Source organism: Mustela nivalis, assembly GCF_964662115.1.
Source record: "Mustela nivalis genome assembly, chromosome: 9".
Taxonomy (NCBI): domain Eukaryota; kingdom Metazoa; phylum Chordata; class Mammalia; order Carnivora; family Mustelidae; genus Mustela; species Mustela nivalis.
This window is the reverse complement of record NC_139028.1, coordinates 21,406,672-21,427,693: the sequence shown is the minus strand read 5'-3', so window position 1 is coordinate 21,427,693 and position 21,022 is coordinate 21,406,672. Positions and strand designations below refer to the sequence as shown.

Below are 21,022 nucleotides of genomic sequence, written 5' to 3'. Positions count from 1 at the left end.
GGAGTGGGAGGAGCTCTGGACTCTGTCTTGGTGACCTTGGGCATGCAGCCTCACCTCCCTAGGGCTGGTATCTTTACCCTCAAGAAGAAGAGTCACACCTGATCAGAACTGGCCCAGTGGGGCATGAATGCAGCACTCCTGCCTCTCGGATACCCCAGCTGATATTGGAACTTTCTCGCAGAATCCAGAATCTTCCATGCAGAGCCTCAGGGAGCCTCAGTAGATCGTGATGGAGGAACGTGTGTACCACACCAGGATGAACAGATCCTCAAGGAGGCCTGTCCCAGACCCAACATTCTGGGGCGCATGTCACATTGACAGAGCCCCTTACTCAGAAAAGGCAATTCAGTTTGCAGCTATTGCTGGCTTCAGGGTTTATCTTGGCTCTGGAATGCTTCCTAGGATCCTGAATCAAGTGTTCAATGACCAGCCTTGCTCTCTGCTGACCATGAGGGTGTCTGTGGGGACCAGGCCACTCCTTGATGGTGTGGGGCAAGAGGCGTCCCAGTGCTGTGGGAAGACAGGCAGAGGGTCGCTAGCCCAAGACATACTCTCATGGAGTCCCTCAGAGTTGTAGAGAGGCCTAGAAACAAGAGATGGTGAATAACAATATTAGCAATGATCCTGACATTAGCATAGTCCACAAAACCCTCTCCTATAATCTATTTCTGACTTTGAGTTTCCCAACAGCCATGCAAGGTGGGCAGAGCAAGGTTTTACCCCTCCACTTCTGTTTCAGGAAGTTGAGTGACTTAGCCAAGGTCGCACAGTGGGTTAGGACTAAACTAGAAATTTCTTTTCTGGCTTCTCGGCTCTTAACCATTGCTCTTTTTATGCTGCCTGTCCCTACTTCACCCAGACTCCACACCTGGACTCAGGAGAAGATTATGCCCCAGCACTGGGAGGCCTGACAGGCTTTAGACGGTGACTGGCCAGCAAGGGCCTTCACCCCAGGGCGAGCAGCAATAGCTCAGGCCACAGGGGTGCAGCGAGGGCCAAGGATGACCCAGAAGTCAGCAACAATGAGGGCAAACCAAAGGTGCCAGCAGTGGGGAGGCCAGCAAAGGAGGGGACCACCATTTTTGGAGACAGCTGAGCCCAGAGCAAACCCTAATCTCTGGCCCCCATCTGTCTTAAGACCTCCAGAAGCACCAGACCCCCAGGCCCTCACCTGAGCCAGGAATATGAGGGCTCCCTTCTGAGAGATGAGATCTCTGTGATTCTGACCCCACTTTGCCGGAAGCACTCTAACTTTTGTTGAATGCCTTTGTGTTGTCCAGAGATGACTTCCTTCCAAATTAGCGTCTTCACAGAGTCCGAGATAAAACACAAGCAGTGAAAGGGACCAGCCAGATCCTACATGAGGGGAGGAGGCCAGGTGCTGCTGGTCAGATCAGGTGCTGCTTCTGACATGGACTACGTCCAGACATGTATGAAAGGAACCTTGATCCCTGCTGGTGTTCAACTGGCTGTGGTCCCTCACCTCACCTGGCTCTGATATTCTACAGTTAGAGGTTCATTCCTTTGACTTGAGTTTGTTTCAGGTTGAAAGGCAAATACACCAGAAAGAATGTGTTAAGTTCTGCAGTTACACTCAATCCATACTTTCTGAGGAGATGGTTTTGCTTGGGGGAAGTGGAGAAGTAGAGGTGCTTAGGGAGGTAAGGAGGGAAGAAAAAGAAAGAGCGAGCTAGGGTCATTGTCCTCTCTGGGCAGTGACCCCCTGTTTTTCCAAGGCTTGTCTATAATCTGTGGAACCTCCTAGTCCCATGGTGTTTCAAATGGTTAACATGGTCTTGGTGCTCGTGGGGGAAGATCTAGAATTTTCATCATCCACCGCAATAACTGTGAATCTAATTTAAATTCTAGCTCTTCTACTTACTAGCTCTGTGACCTTGGGTAAATTATTTAACCTTTCTGTGCCTTCCTATTTAATTTATAATATTGCGGGTAAGCCTAGTACCTACTTAAGAGTGTTTTGTTACAATTAAGTGAGTCAGCGAATGTAAAAGGTATGAAACTCTCTGGCACATAGGGCACACTCAAAGAATGTCAACTATCATTACTACTAGGAGCCAATATTTTTTGAATGCTGTGTGCCTGGTATCCAGCTAAATGCCACCTGGGGTACAATATGCCACACTATTGCTTTGGCTGCTATCCCAAGGTCTCCCATTCCTACAGGTTGCTTGTGCTGGTCCAGCTTCCTTATAAGGGCGGAAGGCCCCGTACCTTGTGTCTCGATACCACCGTCATTCCCTAAAGCCATCTTCCTGCTGCTGGTTGGGCACGTCACCAGCCCCATTGCCCATTTAAAGATTTTATTTGTTTATTTGACAGGCAGAGATTACAAGTAGACAGAGAGGCAGGCAGAGAGAGAGGAAGAAGCAGGTTCCCTGCTGAGCAGAGAGCCCGATGCGGGGCTCGATCCCAGGACCCTGAGATCATGACCTGAGCCGAAGGCAGAGGCTTTAACCCACTGAGCCACCCAGGCGCCCCTGTCATCAAACCTTCTGTAGTGCCATCCTAGCTCACTCAACAGATGGCATATACCTTCAGACTTTGCAGAGACACGGCGGGAATTCTCGGCCCCCTCCCTTCTGGAAGGCCCTTGCGTTCCCCTGATATGTGGCTTTACCTTCACAGGGTCTGTAGGTCTTGGGAAGGGGCAGCCTTTCTAGAACACAGAGAAAACATCCTAATGTACCTTTTGCTTGGGCGGTGAGCTTCCCGGGGCCTTCTATTCACGTAAACAAACATAAAAATATAACATGAAATAAAAGTAAATCACCCAAGTGATTTTTTTTTTCCAATAGCCATAACAACAACAACAACAACAACAAATGGCACCAAGGTGAGGTCCCTCTTCTCCCTTCCCCCACACCGAAGAATCTGGCCTAATGCTTTAAATGCCACATCCTGAAGCATTCTAGTCACACAGAACCTCACATAATCTTTGCACCACTGGCTATTATCACTCTTCTGAGGAAAAGGAAACTGAGGCCCAAAGGAGCCAAGCCATTCACCCAGACTTTTGGCCACAGCCTCGGTGCTCGGGATCCCCACATGGTTGTGCCCGTCACGGGGGGTGGGGGCGGCTGTCGGCGGCCGGCCCCTCTGCAGATGGCGTATCCAGAGACGGTGGCCTGCCTGGCCTGAGGACGTCAGGCAGGGGTAGGTTCTCTCTTTCCCTTCATCTGGGGGGTGGAGAGGAGCAGGACAGGGATGGTGTGGGGCTGGTGGGACAGGACCAGCTGGGCAGCTGCAAGGCACAGGTGGGACAGGTGAGAGGGACAGCGAGTGACGCCTGGACTCAAGACAGCCTTGGGGCTCTGGTGCCCTCTTGCTGAGGCCTGCGGCCTTCTCCCACCTCTCCCTTCCCTCCTGCTTAAAGCCTATCCCTGGCCTGTTCCCTCTGCAGAGGCTCCCGGAACCTCCCGGACCTCCCCTCCTGGTCTGGAGTGGCCACTGGGCTCCGGGAGGGTCTGGCCTCTGCGGGCGGGCCTCTCCGCCACGAGGCAGAGGGAGGCCAGTGCTTTCTGGCTCCACAGCCGTTGATCGCAACAGATGATATGTTTTCACTCTGGTATGTTCAACAGTGCGGATCGGACAGGGAGCGGAAACGGGAAAGATAAGTGGGAAATAAATCACCCAACTTGATTTAGTCATAATAGCAAGGAGAGGGTGATTGCGGAGCCGCGATCAGAGCCGCCGTCAGCGCGCTAGGGGCCGGAGAGACAGGCCTGCCTGCGCTCTGCACCAGCTTTCCGAAGGTCCAGCAGAGGGAGGTGCGGCCGGGTCAGAAAGGGCTGGGGGGGTGTGGTGGGGTGCACTCAGCTGCCGGGAGCCCAAGGGCACAGAGGCCTGCTCTGCCTGGGAAGCCTCTGGCCTCCGAAGGGGCAGACAAAGGGATCGCATCAGGCAGCAGGCCCGGATCCAGCCTGCCTCCAGTCCAGGGAGAGTGTGCCCAGCTCCACTGGAGAAGGCGCTCTGCCTGTTGAATTTCTGAGTGGGAGTCAGTTGGGGCTGGTGGGAGGGAAGCGTAGTGCGCTCTGATTCCTCCTATTTTTAATGCTCTCCAGAAAACATCTCAGCCATCCCTTTCTCTAGACAGGACTGGGCCCAGCGCTGCTGGCTGGCCTTGGACGGCGTCCACAGAAAGAGCAGACGTCACAGGGTCTCTCTACCCACTACCCCAGGTTTTGCCCCTTGGCATGGTCTATCCTGGAGACTCCCCTGCATTCTAAGCCCTTTCCCCTCTGCGGGGTGGGGCCCGATTCGGGGGTGACAGGCTCCTCCCCTCTTTCCAGCAGGGCTCTCATGTGCAGGTCTTGGAAAAACACCGAGTGTCTGTCGTGGTGCACGGCAGAAAAGGGCAGTGGTTCTCAGAGGCCCGGGCATCAGGAAGACGGCAGCTTAGGTGACGCAGGAATATCTATTCCAATTCACGAAGGGATATCTGCTCTGGCAAGTTATAAAATACCATTTCCACCGAGGCTGTAGAATTACTTACAGGAGCCACAATGAAACCAGACAACCTTTCAATCAAGCTGCCTGTTGTTCCCGCTTCAAGGCCAGCGAAATAAATACTGAGCAAATAAAGTTAGTCGGCATCTGAGCATTTTAATGAATAAAGAGTAGCAGGAGGGCCCAGGGTGGGGAGCTGCCACACATCCCGGTGGGCAGGCTGGAGGTGGCCTGTGTGACAGCTCCGGGCTGTGGGCTGCCCTCCTCCCCCACCCTCCCCCTTCCTCGGAACCGGTGGGGGGCTTCCTCCTCTTGCTTCCTGCTCTGGCCCAGACTCCCTCCCCAGACCCCCACCTGGCAGACCCAGGGGCCTGGGCACTGTGTCTCCAGCCCCCAAGGGATTCACATTCTCACCAGACCTTCCAGAAGGAGCTCTCGGGGCCAGCTCACGGCGCCCCATAAGACACGGGTCAGGACAGCTGAAGCCCAGATGAAGTCAGACGGAAGGCAAGAAAATGACATTGAAGCCTTAGGAAGGGGCTTTTCAAGTTGTTTTTGTGGCAAGAACAGGGTGGCGCAGGCTTGCTGTCAGGCACAGCTGGTGTAGTCCTCCTGGGAGTCGGGGGCAGGCGGCAGGGCCACCCTCTGAGAGGTCGGTGGTGGGACTGGGGAAAGGGAACATGGGAGGGACTGCTGAAGGGCCGAGCTGGTGAGTGCTGGGGGCAGGTGCCGCGGGAGAGGGCGCTGGATCCCAGTGGGCCTCCCCGAACCGTGAGGAACTGCAGACAGGGCTGTCCGTGTAGAGCCGGTCAGGGGTTCAGCTTGCAAGGGTGAGGACGCTAGAATGGTTCCAACAGCCCACCCTGCGCTCAGCGCCAGCCCCCACGCCAGCTTCTAGAACAGATGTGGAACGGATGACTGTAGATACAGGGAAGTGAGGGGTGATCACCAAAAATCAGGGTGGCTTCCCAACAGACAGACCTCTCGTTCTTTTGTGAAGCGCTGGTAGGTCAAAGCGTGTTCACAGGATGAGGGTTTCGGCGTGGTGTTAGTCATCACCGTTCAGGGCATCCTTGGGGACCAGCTGCAGATTTGTACCCTGGATGGTATTTAATGAGGAGTATTTCCAGCAGGTCAAAAGCTGGGGGGATGAATGCCTGATGGATTGGGATCAGTTGGAGGGAAAATTTCTGAGGACATGGGGATCCCTGTTCTTTCAATGACTAATGTGGAAGACATACTGATAAGATTTGTGAATGACCTAAAGCTACAAAGGGATAATAAATACCTTGTATGATTGTGGTAAGGAAAATAAAATCTGGGGTGCCTGGGTGGCTCAGTTGTTAAGCATCTGTCTTCGGCTCAGGTCATGATCCCAGGGTCCTGGGATCGAGTCCCACATCAGGCTCCCTGCTCAGCGGTGACCCTGCTTCTCCCTCTCCCACTCTCCCTGCTTGTGTTCCTTCTCTTGCTGTGTTTCTCTCTGTCAAGTAAATTTAAAAAATCTTTTAAATAATAAAAAAAGAAAAGCTAACATGGTATAGCGGGTTATGTTCTAAACACATTGCCTGTGTTAACATTTAACTTTTTCAGCATCCCGAGGAGGTAGGTAATATCATTCTGCCCATTTTACATATACAGAAACTGAGAATAAACAGGTTAAGGTAACCAGCTCTAGAACCAGGATTTAGTCCTGGCGCATCTTGCCCCAGAGCCTATGCTCTTAACTCCTTTGCTGTGAAAAAAATTAAAATGATAGTGATTTCAGTGGATTAGAGTTACGGGCAGAACATAAGATGATATCTAATAGGAATACGGGGCGGGGTGCGCGTGGGTGGCTCAGGCTATTATGCGTCTGCCTTCAGCTCAGGTCATGATCCCAGGGTCCTGGGATCAAGTCCCGCATGGGGCTCCCTGCTCAGAGGGGAAGCCTGCTTCTCCCTCTGTCTGCTGCTCCCTGCTCATTCTCTCTCTCTCTCTTTCTATCAAATAAATAAATAAATAAATAAATAAATAAATAAATTCTTTATATATATATAAAAAAAGAATACAAGGGAACTACTGTTTCTAGAATCAAAAGGACATTGAGACAGGCTGGGGTGCAAGACTTGTCAGCAGCGTACCTGAAAAACTCTTAGGGGCTAGGTTGGCTACATGTTGGGCTGAATCAGGGTTATGGGGGCAAGGAGCAAGGCTCCTCAGATTGCTCCGGGATAGTAACAGGCCAATAGATTGGTAGCCGGGGACTGCAGGCTCCACGTTTTCAAAAGGACGCTGACCAGATGAGGCAGGTCCCTGCTGAAGGACGGGGTCAGGAGTGTGAACTCAGGAACCTCTGACTGTAATAACTAACTAACTGCCTAATATGTCAACCATTGAGGGATGGTTGAAATAACTGGAGAACAGGGTGTGGGGGTGGGGCGGTGCTTGTTTCCCTCGGCTCCCGCAGGGCTGGTATGTCCACAGGGGCTGGGCTCGCTCTGCGTCCAAAGGGAGGACCCAGGACCCACACGGGCAGACATCACAGGGAGGCACATTTTGGCTTGGTGCAAAGACTCAGGTTCTAGGTCTTTGGGCTCTCTGTCATTGAACCTGTGCCTGGAGCATTAGTGGGGGGAAATAGTGCGTCACTTGCTCAGCACAGGGCTTGACGCATTATAGTTGCTGTTACGGGGATTCACTGTAGCAGGTCAACCCAGAAGCTACCACATGTCATTTCACCTGGGGCTCAATGTCCTCATCTGTAAAATGGGGATTATAAGGCCTGCCTTGGGCAACAGTTGAGCCTTGCCTAATTGAGGGGGTTAATCTAATACATAATATACTCTGTAGGTGCCAGTAAATGTTTCCTCAGAGGGTAGGGCTGTGCCCTGTCCTTGATGCGGGGTTTAGCTCATCCTCAGGAGTCGCGGATTATAGTGACCGTGACCTCTGTCCTGGATTTCTTGAGTGTGTGTCAATTTGCAAGCATTCAGAGATTTGAAGGCATTTTTTAAAAAAGATTTCATTTATTTGACAGACATCACAAGTAGGCAGAGAGGCAGGCAGAGAGAGAGGGGGAAGCAGGCTCCCTGCTGAGCAGAGAGCCTGATGTGGGGCTCGATTCCAGGACCCTGAGATCATGACCTGAGCCAAAGGCAGAAGCTTTAACCCACTGAGTCACCCAGGCGCCCCTGAAGGCATTTTTAGCCTTTAATCCTCTCAGCACCACCTGGAGGTAAGCGAGGGACCTGGAATTAGGATAGTGGGAGAGCCCAGGTGGAAGCCAGGTGTGGCTGATTCCAGTCCCTGCTAGAACATCACTCTGCGACCTCTCTCCCGGACTCAGGGGACGGTTTGGGAAGTGAGGAGGAGGAGACAGAGTGGGGTTCGAAGGCACAGGGGATCTGGTCCAGTATTTTCGTCTTCGTTCAGAGTTGCGGTGGAGCCCTGGCTCACCTCTTGCTGCGGCGGCGGCTCCCTGGCCTCCCCCACCCCCTCCCAGCAGCAGGCTTCCCTCTTTCAGCCTGTCTGACTCCATCTCGGCACTTTGTCCTGCTAATTCCCAGGCTGGAGGGCGTGTGCACTCTTTATGCCGTTCAGCCCTAATTAGAAGTTCCTGACAGCTTGTTTGGGGCCCTGTCAGGCTCTCTGACTCGCCTTGCACCAATAAGTAAAAAGGAAAATTGCTGTCTGCTCTGTACCTGGCTGCCTGGGTGTCATTATGAGCGGTGTGTGCGGGTGGCGGCTGCTCTCTGGCTGCTCCTATTCTGGGCCTACCCATGCTGACTCGGCACCAGTGGGGACCAGTGGGGGCTTGGTCCCTCCAGGGCCTACCAAGGGCTCCAGCACCTGGGGTTGGCAGGGACTCATGGACAGGGGCCGGGTGGAGGCTGGGGGTGGGAGCTGGGATGGCAGACCCCTGGGACTTTCCTATCCAGATTTCAAGTCTTTTCTGCCTTGGAAACCCCACGTATGCTCAGGGCCAGAAGGCCACAGGCACGTGGGCTCTTTTTCTGGCAATATGCTACAGGGACAGGAGGGCATGGTGGAAGGTGAAGTTGGATCTGGCATTTTTCCAGTGACAAGGGAGTGATACAGCAGAGGCCTAAACCCCTGGGCCTTCTGCCTGTGGGAGGCTCTAAAGACTGTCTTAAGAATTAAGCAGTTAAGACACCAGAATGGTGAACTAGACCGCCTGGGTTCGAATCTCTCCTCTGACAATAAACCACAAAGCCTTGGACAAGTCATTTCAGCCTCTGGACTTGGTTTCATCACCTGTAAAGTGGGCCCTAATAGCAGAGTGGTAAGGATAAAGAAAGCCTTCAGAATGGTACCTGATTTCTAGTAAGTACTCCGCACATGTCCACTAATATTATCATCCTTGTTCCTGAGACAAAATCAAGAGGCAGATGCTCAACCGGCTGAGCCACCCAGGCGCCCCAATTCCAAGATTCTTAACTGGGACAATACAGTTAAGTGGTATGAAGTCCTGCTACAGGGCATATCGACATTATGGACATGGGCAATTATTTCTAAAAATGAGAGTCCCAACAGTGTCCATCTCCTAGGGTTATCGTGAAGATCAAATAAGATTATTTGTGCAAAACAGCACCCTGCCTCGTAGAAGGGTCAGCAAACTGTAGCCAGGGGCCAAATCATGTGCACCACCTGGTTTTGTAAAGAAACTTGTTTGAACACATGCACCTTTTTTAAATTGTCCGTGCTGCTTTGGGATTACAACGGCAGAGTCGAGTCTAGCCTACAAATCTGAAAATATTTATTATCTGGCCGTTTACAGAAAAAGTTTGCTGGGGCACCTGGGTGGCTCAGTCATTAACCGTCTGCCTTCAGCTCAGGTTGTGATCCCTGAGGGGTGCTGGGATGGAGCCCCGCATCGGGCTCCCTGCTCATCGGGAAGCCTGCTTCTCCCTCTCCCGCCACTCTCCCTGCTTGTGTTCCCTCTCACTGTCTCTCTCTGTCAAATAAAAAAAATTGAAAAAAAAGAAAAAGTTTGCTGCCCGCTGGCCTAGAACATAGAAAATGCTCATTAAATGCTAGCTGTCATTATTAACAAGTAATTGTAATTATAATCCCCACGCTGCTTCCTGGAAGAGTTTTGACCCCAAGCTGGCAGGACCAGGTAGCTTCTAAGACTTTCTAACCAGTGAGGGATTTTTTAAAGGTCTGCTATGAGGGAGGGGAATGTTTTAAATGCTTATCTGGTTTGCATGTATTTTCAGGAAGGAAAACTGGGAGCAGTATTTAATAGGCTGCCCACCCTCACGCTGAGCCCCTGTTTTCTGCCTTAAGGGGTATCAGTGATGTGGGAGCCATTCAGTGGATCAAACCCATTAATGAATTCGATCACTGAGGGGGCTTTCATCCTTCTCTCTTCCCCTCCAAGAAGCCCCTGCTGAATTGTCCCGCTGTGTCCGGTTATTGGATAGCGGGCGTGTCGCTCGGCTGGGAACGGAGTCTGTGGGTCCTTCCACACGTTTTATGTCCTCCCAAGATGGGGCCCTGGTGAAGGGCCTGGGAACCTTTATGGAGTCCTGGGGGGCCCCCGAGAACCCCTGGCCACTGACAGCCACCACTTCCCCCCCAGACAGCCCTGTGATCTGTAGGCCTTGTGGCTCAGGCAAGGGGAGGGCCCGTGGGGGTGAGGGTGGCCGGGGAGAGGCCTGGGCCAGCGCCTGCCGTGCCCCACTGACCTCGCATGCAGCCGGGCTGTTATCATGCCATTTTTATGCTGTGTTCCGGACGCCGCTCAGCCTGCGAGGGACGTGCAGCAGTTAAAATATTAATGTCTGGCATGTGGCAAACATTTAAAATATGCTGAGACATGGGAGCCGTTGAGTCGGGCCTTGTTGACACGTCGCCTCACCTGGGTATTGTTTGCTGTGTAAATGCCAAGGATTCCTCCCCAGAGGGGGACCTGGCTCTTCTGTCCCTATGCCTTATTTCCTCCTGTGACAGGTAGGTGAAGTGGGGGCGGGAGTGAGGGTGTGTGTTCCCCATCCTCCTAGGGGTGCCTTGCTGGGCGGTCCTTTGAGAACAAGACAAATGTTTTCAAGGCATCATTGGTAAGAGCCACTCAGCCTCCCCTGAGTTCAGCCCCGGGCCAGGCACTGCGTGGAGTTGAGGGGGGATACTGTGGTGTGAGCCACCATCCCCTAACCCTCAGACAACACAGTCTGAACCGCAGAGGTCCACTGTATGCAGATTTAAAAAAAATAAGTACAGCCTAGTGCTGTAAATGGAATTTCTCTTTCGTATCATTTTCTTAATAATATTTTCTTTTTGGGTGGGAGGGATGGGGGTGGCTGGGTGATGGACACTGGGGAGGGCATGTGCTGTGAATGCTGTAAGACTGAGGAATCACAGACCTGTACCCCTGGGGCAAATAATACATTTTATGTTAATTTAAAAAAAAAGAAAAATATATTTTCTTTCCTCCAGCTCAAGTTATTATAAGAATACAGTGTAGAATGCAGACAAATATACCAAATACGTGGTCCTCTCCTGTTTATGGTATTGGTAAGGCTCCTGGTCAATAGTAAGTTTGGGGGAGGGGGAGTCAACAATTCTATGTGGCTTTTTGATTGCACAAGGTTTGGCACCCCTAAACCCCCCTGCCCCGGCATTGTTCAGGGGTCAACTGTAGTTCACAATGGGGTTGATGCTGTGTTCCGTGGTCCAGCATAGAACAGGGAAGGCTAATCCCCAGGATAGGCCCTCACCCCCCTCCCACGCCCACAGCAGCCATTGCTGGTGGATCAGGATAGTCTTTGCTGAGCTCCCAAGCAGCCTCACACTCCTTATCAACACAGGAAGCCACCTCTAGTCACTTGGAACCAGGCTGAGATGAAACCCATTTGTTGTCCTTCGTGGAGGAAATGAGTGATGTCAGAGAAGTTCTAATGGATGCAGAGGGGCCTCCAAGGGGGATGGAACCCTTCCAGTTGGGGACAGGTAAAGGAGGCTTCCTGGAGGAGGTGACCTTTGAGGGTTAGGTGGGATGGAACATGTCGATGGGGAAAATGAATGGTGCAGGTGGAGGACATAGTATGGGCAAAGGCCCAGAGGCACGAGCAATGTCCTTGGCTCTTCTCACTCTACCAGGTGGCAGGAACCAGCCTGATCAACCTTCCCAGTGACGGGGGCTCAAAGCTGCCTCTCATCTCTGGCTTCCCTGGGCAGGGGGGTGTTCCTTAGCTGATAAAAACCTCCTGAGATCCTTTCTTCCTTCTAGAAGAGTCTCCATCCCAAACTAAGCAGAAAACAAGGGCCACACGCCTAGTCCCAGACACGCCAGTCACCTAGCTGAGGTTGGGCAGGCTTTTTCTGTAAAGGACCAGAGAGGAAATTTTTTTTTTTTTTTTGGTGGGCTGTAAGGTTTCTTGCTACTACACTACTCTGCCAGGTAGGGCAAAAGACTGCAGACCATATGTGAACTACCAGGTGTGTTTGTGTTCCCAAATGCCTTTATCTATAGACACTAGAATCTGAATTTCATGGGATATTTATGTGTCATGGAATCTTCTTCTGATTTTTTTCCTCCAAGTATATTAACCAGTACAAGCCATTCTTAGCTCTCAGGTTGCACAAAACAGACAGCGGGTCAGACTTGGACTTTTGATCTAGTTGGATCAAGTCTCACACTTGGTTGGCATTATCCCCCCCCCCAAGATTTTATTTATTTTTGAGAGAGAAACTGCATTGAGCACAAGCAGGGGGAGAGTCGGGGGTTGGGGGCAGGCAGAAGGAGAAGCAGATTCTCCACGGAGTGTGGAACCCAATGCAGAACTTGATTCCAGGACCCCAGGATCATGACCTGAGCCGAAGGCAGACGCTTAACCCACTGAGCCACCCAGGTGCCCTTGGTTAGTACTTCTGACTTCCCGCTCTCCACTCTTGCTCAGTGCACTCACCTGTTCCCGTAGGGTAGGCTCGAGCCACAGCTCATGGCTCTAATGGGACCTCGGTTTGTCTCAGAATAGCAAGGTGTGGGTAAAGTTGGTCAGGTTAAGCTCTTAAAAGCCAAAAGCCAAAGCTCTTGTGTCAGGACAGCTCTCCAAGCTGCATCAGCTCTTTCCTGAGCCCTCAGAGGTCAGGGAGGAGCACAGATGAGGAGATGGAGCCCACGGAGAGGCGGCGATTGGCTCACATTGCTCACCTGGTGAACAGCCCAGCTGGGACCAGGACCCCTGGTGTCCCGGCCTGGAGTCTTCCCGCCGCACCTGAGATCAAAGCATCTCTAGGTTAAGCATCTTCTTGCTTCCCCGCTCCAGACCGTCAGGGAGCGACCCTGGCCTCCGCTGCCATTATCGGTCATGCCCGCTTGCTGCTGCGCCTTCCTGAGAAGAGAAGGACACAGCCAATAGGCACAGGCGCTGGGTAGTAAAGAGAGAAGTAAACCATGATAAATTGTGGCTAATGCTGCTGGGTGACTGAGATAAAGCCTTGATTGTTTGGGCAGCATAAATCAACACCCTGAGCTGGATGGGAAATAAAGCAATAATTTAAATCTATTTTCAGGGTCTTGTGGGCCGAGTGACCGACCAGGAATTGATATCCAGGGATGGAGTAATGGATGGGGGAGGGTAATATATGGTTAAACCACACTGAGTGAATATCTTTGGACTCCCCCGGGCTTGTCGCAAGCCCCGTGGGTGGGCTCCAGGCAGAACCATAACTCCTGCTCTATACAGAGATCCCAATAATCCACCTGCCTGCCGGTCTGCCCAGCCGCACCCCTCCCCGCCCCCCGCTAGCCACCTCTGCCCCTCCCTTGAGTACCTCGGCCACTGCCGCGTCACGTTTCAGGCAGGGACTGTTCTTTTGGGCCCTTGGTGGGCACAGAGGAGTCAAAGATGCACAAGATGAAATTAGTGTCCCTCGATGGTAAGTTCCATGAGACCGAGAACTATGGCTCTCTCGTTCGCCACCACGTTACCCATGCTGAGGACACTACCAGGCCTGGAGCAGGTGCTCTGTCTGTTTTCCGGTGAATAAGGAAATGGCCAAGCCCAAAACACAAGCCACAAAGAAGCATTAATTGCTGCACTGACAATGGACCGTGCCTGGGCATGTGGGCAGCGGAGAGGAGGCGAGGGTGCCCTTGTCTCTAGGACGTCTCGGGATGGCTGAGGGGAACTGAAGAAGAGGGAAAACCTCAGTTGGGTCTTGGGGTAGGAATGGAGTTGGTCAAGGGAACAAGGAGAGGAGGAGGGCGTTTCAGGGGGCAGGAGCAGCTCGAGCAAAACCTGGAGAAGGTAGGATGGTTGCTTCAGAGACCAAAGAGTGTTGGGAACGTGAGGAACCATAATGCCAAGCCAGAGGATTGTGATTTCTGGTTTTAATTCATATGTTCCCGTATTGCTTTCTTTTCCTCCTGACGTGGCTTCTTTTGGTTTGTGATACACTACATGGGTGGGAAGATGGGCACTATTGCATGCAAGGAAGAGCAGACAGAAGGACACCTGCACTGGCCAGGAGCCCAGGGGGCTTGTTCCAGCTTCCTTGGGTGAATCCCTTTGAACTTTTCTTGTTCTCCCGCTCCTCCTGTGGGAAATGGCAAGGTGGGGGAAGCATGCCGTTGGATGCCCTTCTGGGCTCTTGCCGATGCTTTAAGTCATTTCTGGACATACACTCCCTGCGGAGGCTAAGGGGCTCTTTCAGCTCTCACCCATGTGCTAGGCACTCAGTAGATTTTAGTACTTAGGGGTGGGTTATGTCAGGACTGAGTTCCCTATCCTTCACAAAAGGGGAATAAAGGCAGCTCTCCAAGAAATCCAGGAGCTGTAGATGGTTTCTTGTCTTTATTCAAACTGTATTAACAATAAGGCCCAAAGAAACACAGGTAACAGAGCATGGACCACGGGCCTTGTGACGGTCTGAGTTACCTCCATGAACCACATACACACACCCCAGGGGAGATGGTCTGCGAACATTTCCCTTTCACAGGTGCAGAGGTGAGGACCCAGAAAGACGGACTGACTTGCCCAGTGGCATATAGTTAGTGAATGGCGAAGCCGGGATTTGGCCCAGACAGGCCGCAGCAGCTAACCATGATGGTGTGACCATGGGGCTCACCTGCACTGTGTTGCTCCGTGAAGGTGGGCGGCAGGAGGGATGATGGTTCCAGGGTGACTCTTTCCTCGGCAACGGAGTCCGGGGGCCCCAGGGCAATTCCACTTCTGCCACCCACATGGTCCACAGGGCCACCTGGCCACAGGCCGTTGATCCTACAGGAAGTCGAGATGGATAGGCTCTGCAGAATCTGTCAGGACCTGACAAGGGGACACATCTGAGTCGGTGACGGAGGTCGTAAATTTTTATGTTCATTATGTTTGTTTTGTTTGGTGTAATTAATGGATCTATTAAGCTTAATCAAGCTCTGACCTCTTTTGTAACCATTATAAATCAGCTCCAATAGCTCTGGGAGTGGGGTTGGTGTCTTACGGCAGGCCTCCCTGGGAGAGAGGGGTCCTTCCATAAAGTGAGGTCTCAAATATGGGGAACGGAGGGAGGAGACCCAGTGGGTCCCACAAGACCGAGATTGAAAGTTATCAACAAGGGCCTTGGGAATGGAGGGAGCCGTGGGGAAACTGAGGCAGGGAGCCTTGTCATGGGAGCCCCATTCCAGTGACATGGAATCGCTTATGTTTCCATGAGCTCTGCATGGTTGAGGGTGGGGGTTTGCTGCAGAAAGGGGGTTGGGAGGGAGGAAATAAGAGAATCCCACGTACTTTATACCTCTTTGCCCCCAAATTGGCTTTCCTTGAGGAACAACACACCACTCAACCCCAAGAAAGAAGGCTGGTATGGAGGAGGGGTAGGGGTGGTTGGGTGGGAGGAGAAAACAGGAGGCCCTAGGGGAGGGATTGGAGGTGTCAAGCTACCAGCCCAGAGCACGGAGCCAGGCTGAGGACTGTCATGTCTTTTGCATCTCTGCTTTCTCTGGTTTGGTGAGCAGAGTGATTGAGTGTGATTGAGCAGGAACGCAGACGCTCGTTCTCAGCTATTAGGATGAATGGATCCCTGGGATGCCAGCAAGGATGCTGTCGCCTGCGTGTGCTTTAATACTAATAAAAAAAAAAAAAAAGGAAACTAACAAAATACCATTCCCCATCATTAAAATGCAGAAGCAGATAAAGAGCAGCTCCTGTGTAATTACCAAAAATTTTTATTTCCATAAGAAGCCAGCGCTTCATAAATGTTCCAACCTGAGCCTTTCTCTCCAGGGAAACTGGATTTCTATGAATATAGAAATTCGGTAATTGCCCCTGAAACCGCGCTTTTCTGTGTTAATGAGGAGCAGGAGCTTGCTTTTGCTTAGAGCCCTAAACAGAACAGTTTCCTTCCCCATCACAGGGCCAGCGAGGAGCACCCTGCCTGCCCCCCACCCCCGGCCCCCCAGCCCCACACATTAGACCCATTAGGGCTTCAGGGTTTGGATTTCAGGGGGAGTGATGTCTTTTCCGGGAAGAAGGGAGTGGAAGAGGGTCCGCCGGTCAGGACGCTGGTTCTGCATCTCTCCAGCTGCATTTGTATTCCTCCTTACCACACACATGCATTTTTCATTTCGGGGCAACGTGCTTTAAAAAAAAAAATACATGCACTATTAGATTAAAAAATGTACAGCATTATATAGCTTATAATGCCATGGTAGATTTTAAACCTCTAAAAGCATATGCATTAAAGCAATTTTCTAAACTAATATAGCAAGAGGTCCACAAAAGCACGGCAGCATTTGATAATAGTTGCCATCTTCAGTTGAGGATAATGATGTTAACAAATGTAATGGGAGTAATGAGTGGAGATTCAAAAAGCTGCTTTTGTTTAATTTTTTTGTAATGCAAATTCAGTTTGGGAATGAAAGAGGGGGGAATGAGGGGGGGAAAAAACCCTCTTATTTGAAATGAATCTTAATCCTGGCTGATGATAGGCCAGTTATAAGCAGAAGTGGCTTCATTGTGGAATTAAATAATCCAGAGATGCAATTATTAAGGTGATGGGATGAAATTGAAAAAAAAGAAAAAGAGAGAGAAAGAAAAAAAAGAAAGAAAAGAAGAGAAGCTGCAGAATCAGATCTTCTTTCTTGAGGCTGGAATTGCAGATGTTTGAGTAATGAAGTCAGAGTCTGCCAGGGGTGTCGTCCCTAGGGTTGTTCGTGTCAGGGATTGGACACCTCTGCCCACTGGGCGCGGGTGGGGTGGGGTGGGCTGGAGGAAAAGGATGGTGAGGGAAAGAAATGCCTGGATCCTCATCCAGGCCAGGTTGCCCTATGGGACCCTGAGTTATTTTATTGAGCCCCACAACTGGTTCCACTCAGGGACTTCCCCAGGCTATTCCACCCCTCAGTTAGCCTCTTCTGCAAAATGGGAACAGCAGTGCTTTCTCACAGTCAGTGCATTTTTGAGGGCGGTAGGGTTTGCATCTTAACTCCTCAAAAGAAAAGAGGGTGGAGCAAAGCAGAGCAGCTGTCTTCTCCCAGCCTCATTTTTCTTGGCCTTTACTGGGCTCAGCCTGTCCCACGTAGCAGAAATCATAGCCACGACTTTGAAGCATAAAGGGAAAAGGCTGTTCAAGCACACCGTCCTGGAGAGCTCTGCTGGATCACTCAGGAGTGCACTCAATTTTCTTGGTTTTCTCTGGAGAAGGCAGGAGCAGCAAAGCTTGAACCACTGGATTGGCTTCTCCAGCAGTGGGCCAGTGTTGGGGAGGGGGGGCAGGGTGTAGATGGAGAACAGCCCTCGCCGAGTGCAGCTGTGCGGCCCTGAAGGGACCCGACTCCAGCTGTATTGATTACAGGTACCATGTGGCTTCGGGCTCCATATGCTCCTCCTCTGGTGTCCTTCCCATTTCCCCGATTGGGGGGTCAGTGTGCAGAAGGCACTGTAGTTCACCTGACACCCAAAGGGCCATCCAGAAGCTATGGTCAGTGGACAGTGCCCACGACTGACACCCCTGACTCTGTGCTTTTCTAGGTGCTTTACAGAGGACTTTTCATTTAATACTAACAGCAACCTACCAGGTAGACACTGTGGTCATCTCCATTTCACAGACAGGGAAACTGAGTCACAGATGGGTTAAGTCACACAGCCATGCAGAGCTGGGGTCGAATCAGGAGTCTGTTTCCCCAATTCTAGTCCTGAAGCAGCATGCTGGATATAGTGTGGGATGCTAAAATTGGGGAGGCGGCTCTTTGCCCAGAATGTATGTCAGATCCCACTGTCCACAGGCAGGAAGCCATGACTGGAGGATAGCCCAGCCCAAGGAAGCCTGCCTGCTGGCTAAAGATAGGTTTTGGGGGGGAAATTAGTCTTAGGAAGAGTATCATAAAATGATTGGGTTTTGAGAGGTGCAGAGAAGTGGGGAATATGACTTACAGTCACTCGCTTCCCCAGTTTACAGCTTTAATTAATCTGAAATTGCAACATAGATTTTTATGATTAGCAGAGACAACTCAGTGAGCACAGAAGGAACCTTTAACCGTGATCCCAAGATGAATCTGGGACATGAAATATCCATGCAATAAACAAGGCCGTGTTAGAGGAAGCAAAGTAAAATACAAATCCCCGGCCATCAGAATAATCATCTGTCCACAGGACAAGGCCTTCCAGGACCTGTTCCTTGCAGAGGGGAAAGTCATTCCGGCACCAAGGGCAGGACTGCGCTGAGGCTGGGAGGAGTCCCGTGATTCCTTCTTTGCAGGTGTAACTGAGGAGCCCAGCCTGGGGCCGGGATGCTGAGCTGGGTCTCTGCTCCTTGCTCCTTTGGACTGGGTCTGTCCCATTGTCAGTGTCACCTTTAGGGATTGGATCCTCCTCCCTGGAATCTCATCTTCCCCACAACCGCGGCAAAGGCTGATGGATCAGGACATTTGTCTGGTGTCCAGAAGATGCTGACCAACTGGCTTCTGTCTTGTGAAATCTGACCCTGAGGCCAGTGAACCCAGGAGGAGGCTGGGGAGGGGAAGGGGAAAGCTGTGGTCTTGTACCCATCTGCCTCCCCACACAATTGATTGGAATAGCCACTTACAAACCCCCGGTGGCTCCTTTTATGGACTGAATATTTGTTTACCCTCCCCACCGCCCTGACACCAAATTCCTATGTTGAAGTCCTAACCTCCCATGAGACTGTATTTGAAGACAGCACCACACCCCGTAGGATTGGTGTCCTTCTATGAAGAGGCACCAGGAAGTATCCTCTCTCCCTCTCTATGGCGTGAGCCCACAGCGAGGAGGCAGCAAACGTCTCCAACCCAAGGAGAGCATCTTCACCAGAGACTGAGCCTGCTGGTGCCTTGATCTTGGATTTCCAGTCTCCAGAACTGTGAGAGAAGAAACTTCTGAGACTTAAGTCACTGAGCTTATGTTGTTTTGTTGCCTCAGCCCAAGCTGACTGAGACGGCTGCCATCTTGTTTCACAAGGCTAATGGCTGACTGGCCCACCGCTTGATACCAGCCAGTATCTGACGTCCTGTAGCAGTGTACCAACTTTGACATAAGTCCGGTACCTCATTTCAGCTTATTCCAAAATGAAAAGTCCACAAGGTGGAATCAGTATCCCCATCTTACAGATGAGGAAATAGCGCCTCAGAGAGCTTACGTTCTTGCCTTAGTCAAAAAAGCAAGTGGCTACAATTGAAGTTTTTCCAACTCGGACAGGCTGTGATTCTTAGACTGGACTCTGCCTTGGATGAAATCAGGATGGTTTATGGGGTGGCGTTTAATGGGAGGGAGCCTGCACCTCAACCCACCGCCGACCTTCAGCAGGGGTCAGGTTGTCTTGGGCCTTGAGGGGACGGTATAAGTTTCACTTGTATGCACAGCTCTGACCTCTATTTCCTGCCCATGTCTCCAGAGCACCTGAGAACTCTCACTCTCAGGACAGTGTGTGTCCCTTCTGGAATGCCTGAGGTGCAAAGGAATATGTATCAGTTCCTCAGAAGCAAAATATTAGCCACCGACCGACCCTTCCTGAGGGCTCACGATGTGCCACGCACTATCTACTAGTTCACATGACTCACACAGCGGTCCTTGGAGTTAGCTGTTTCCTGTCATCTCCACGTTGTGGAAAAGGAAATTAAGACTTTGAGAGGTTAAGAAACTTGCGCAAAGTTAAAACAGAATTTAATTGGTTTGGGAAGAGCAGGAGGGCCTTGAGTAACTAAGGTAGTTGCAGATTTGATATCAAGCCCACTTCATAGTAGGACTGTCCAGAGAGTTTGGACAGATCGTGAGTCTCTCGTCACTACAGATGGTCGGGCAGAAGGCAGACACTCCCCCAAAGGGGATGGGGAGAATGTGACAGAGCCGTAGCTTTGGGTACTAGGGTTACACAAAGCAGGTCTGAAGTCCCTCCCCGCCCAAGTCTCCTTGACTGCCTATAATTAGTCTGGGAAAACTGAGTCACACTGTCCTGCTGGTGGGAATGGGATGTGTAGGACACAGACTGGGAGTAGACATTGGAGACATGGTTTGTCCTTTGCAACGGACAGTTCTCAAATTCACCATTGTCCCAATCCAGTCTGTCTTTACTTCTTGGTGGGTGTACACTGGGGGTCTAGTCTCTGCTTCAGCCCCTCAGGAATGGAGAGGGGTACTCTCACCCCCGTCCCCCAAGACTGGAGAGGTAGCCTCATGATAACGCTCTAGAATCATCTGATCTACCCGCCTCCAAGCAGCTCTGATGTCTACCTCCACCAGCATTTTGGCAAGCCTGCGAGTGGGCTCAGCTTGCTGGCTCAGGAAGACATTTGGAAGACTGACTTGGGAGGCAGACTTTGTAGGTAACGTAAAACCCCCTCAGTCACAGAGACACCTGACTTCAGAGCTGGGACACAGGCCTCAGGATACTGCTTTAGCAGGCTGTCGATCTATCGCCTTTATTCTGTAGGGGAGAGAACAGAGGTCTAAAGCCAGGCTCTCAACCTGTGGCTCGCGAACCAAAGATGCTGTGCGATGTGATTCCTCTAGGTCAGTAGTTCATGAAGACTCTGAGAATCTGTGCTTGAACATAAGGGGGTCCAGGTGGCATTTATAATTGAGCAAATTTAAGAAAACTGAATTTAGGGACTTGCTCAAGATATTAGTGGCAGATGCGGGGCCAGACCATAGGCCTCCCGTTCAGGCTACATGTGTGTGCACAGAGGAGGGTTTGCTTGGACCCACGAGTGTTTGCCTAGATGCGTCTACCTCCCTCCTGGCTTGTAGTTTACCAGCAGTCAGTCTGGTTCAGGACACGTGGGCTGAGGGGATTCACCATACGGAGGGCCTTCCATTCACACCACTGCCTTCTAGCCCTTAATCCTGCTGGATTATCTAAACTAAACACTGAGTTCTGATTGCTGTCCTCCCTGGGAGCAGGCCAGCGTGGAGTCATGCGGAAATTAGAGGTTATCCAAACTCTCATCTCTACCTGCCTGTAGGCTTCGGGTTCTCCCACTATAACCTGGAGAGACTAAAACCTACCCACCCACCCACCGACCAACCATTTGCAAACCTAGGCAAGACTTCCCAGGAGCAGAGACAGCTCTTGCAAGCTCGTGTCTACCACTGTGTAT

At 51.4% G+C, this 21,022-nt stretch overlaps 1 protein-coding gene across 2 annotated transcripts in view; it reads left to right on the top strand.

Moving 5' to 3' along the window:
• The window catches only part of DSCAML1 (DS cell adhesion molecule like 1), a 339,394-nt gene that overhangs the window by 65,017 nt on the left and 253,355 nt on the right, over positions 1-21,022 (top strand). The window lies entirely within an intron of this gene.